The following is a 2,500-nucleotide window of genomic DNA, read 5'->3' on the forward strand; positions in this document are numbered from 1 at the left end:
TTCCAAATGGTTAAAAATAATTAATTCGATCAAACAATGCTACGGTAAGTACAATCAATAGGTTTTATTAAGGTTTTTCAAAAAAAATTTACAGGTCAACGGTTTAATTAACGAGAAAATAGCGAAAGAACGCGATCGAATTTTTTCGTCGCGGAATATTAACTCCCTCTCGGAACTTTTTCAAGCTACCGCGGACGATTCTAACTCTCGCTCGGCATTTTTTTTTCCAAACTATCGTCGATGTACGATTATTAACTCTCGATAGGAATTTTTTTTTTCGAACTGTCGACAATATGCGAACTTTAACTCTCGGTGGGAATTTTTTCAAACTAACGTCAATGTACGTTTCTTAACTCTCGGTGGGAATTTTTTTTTCCAAACTATCGCCGATATACGAACTTTAACTATCGGTGGGAATTTTTTTTATCAAACTACCCTCGTTATACGAACTTTAACTCTCGGTAGGAATATTTTCAAACTATCGTCAATGTACGATTATTAACTCTCGGTAGGAATTTTTTTTGTCAAACTACCCTCATTATACGAACTTTAACTCTCGGTAGGAATTTTTTTTGTCAAACTATCGCCAATGTACGAACTTTAACTCTCGGTAGGAATTTTTTTTGTCAAACTACCACCAATATGCGAACTTTAACTCTCGGTAGGAATTTTTTTTGTCAAACTACCCTCATTATACGAACTTTAACTCTCGGTAGGAATTTTTTTTGTCAAACTATCGCCAATGTACGAACTTTAACTCTCGGTAGGAATTTTTTTTGTCAAACTACCACCAATATGCGAACTTTAACTCTCGGTGGGAATTTTTTCAAACTATCGCCAATGTACGAACTTTAACTCTCGGTAGGAATTTTTTTTGTCAAACTACCACCAATATGCGAACTTTAACTCTCGGTGGGAATTTTTTCAAACTATCGCCAATGTACGAACTTTAACTCTCGGTAGGAATTTTTTTTGTCAAACTACCCTCATTATACGAACTTTAACTCTCGGTAGGAATTTTTTCAAACTATCGCCAATGTACGAACTTTAACTCTCGGTAGGAATTTTTTTTGTCAAACTACCACCAATATGCGAACTTTAACTCTCGGTAGGAATTTTTTTTGTCAAACTACCCTCATTATACGAACTTTAACTCTCGGTAGGAATTTTTTCAAACTATCGCCAATGTACGAACTTTAACTCTCGGTAGGAATTTTTTTTGTCAAACTACCACCAATATGCGAACTTTAACTCTCGGTAGGAATTTTTTTTGTCAAACTACCCTCATTATACGAACTTTAACTCTCGGTAGGAATTTTTTTTGTCAAACTATCGCCAATGTACGAACTTTAACTCTCGGTAGGAATTTTTTTTGTCAAACTACCACCAATATGCGAACTTTAACTCTCGGTGGGAATTTTTTTTATCAAACTACCATCGAGGTACGAACTTTAACTCTCGGTAGGAATTTTTTCAAACTATCGCCAATGTACGAACTTTAACTCTCGGTAGGAATTTTTTTTGTCAAACTACCACCAATATGCGAACTTTAACTCTCGGTAGGAATTTTTTTTGTCAAACTACCCTCATTATACGAACTTTAACTCTCGGTAGGAATTTTTTCAAACTATCGCCAATGTACGAACTTTAACTCTCGGTAGGAATTTTTTTTGTCAAACTACCACCAATATGCGAACTTTAACTCTCGGTAGGAATTTTTTTTGTCAAACTACCCTCATTATACGAACTTTAACTCTCGGTAGGAATTTTTTTTGTCAAACTATCGCCAATGTACGAACTTTAACTCTCGGTAGGAATTTTTTTTGTCAAACTACCACCAATATGCGAACTTTAACTCTCGGTGGGAATTTTTTTTATCAAACTACCATCGAGGTACGAACTTTAACTCTCGGTAGGAATTTTTTCAAACTATCGCCAATGTACGAACTTTAACTCTCGGTAGGAATTTTTTTTGTCAAACTACCACCAATATGCGAACTTTAACTCTCGGTAGGAATTTTTTTTGTCAAACTACCCTCATTATACGAACTTTAACTCTCGGTAGGAATTTTTTCAAACTATCGCCAATGTACGAACTTTAACTCTCGGTAGGAATTTTTTTTGTCAAACTACCACCAATATGCGAACTTTAACTCTCGGTAGGAATTTTTTTTGTCAAACTACCCTCATTATACGAACTTTAACTCTCGGTAGGAATTTTTTTTGTCAAACTATCGCCAATGTACGAACTTTAACTCTCGGTAGGAATTTTTTTTGTCAAACTACCACCAATATGCGAACTTTAACTCTCGGTGGGAATTTTTTTTATCAAACTACCATCGAGGTACGAACTTTAGCTCTCGGTTGGAATTTTTCCAAACCAACTCCCGGTCCGACATTTGTATTCTGCTGTCAATCTCGGGCGCAATTCTTTACTAGCCAAACCTAAACCGGTACCGTCGGGTACTTGACTGTGAATAATGCGACTTGTACAACGGGC

This window comes from Xylocopa sonorina, unplaced genomic scaffold, assembly GCF_050948175.1.
Source record: "Xylocopa sonorina isolate GNS202 unplaced genomic scaffold, iyXylSono1_principal scaffold0079, whole genome shotgun sequence".
Lineage (NCBI taxonomy): Eukaryota > Metazoa > Arthropoda > Insecta > Hymenoptera > Apidae > Xylocopa > Xylocopa sonorina.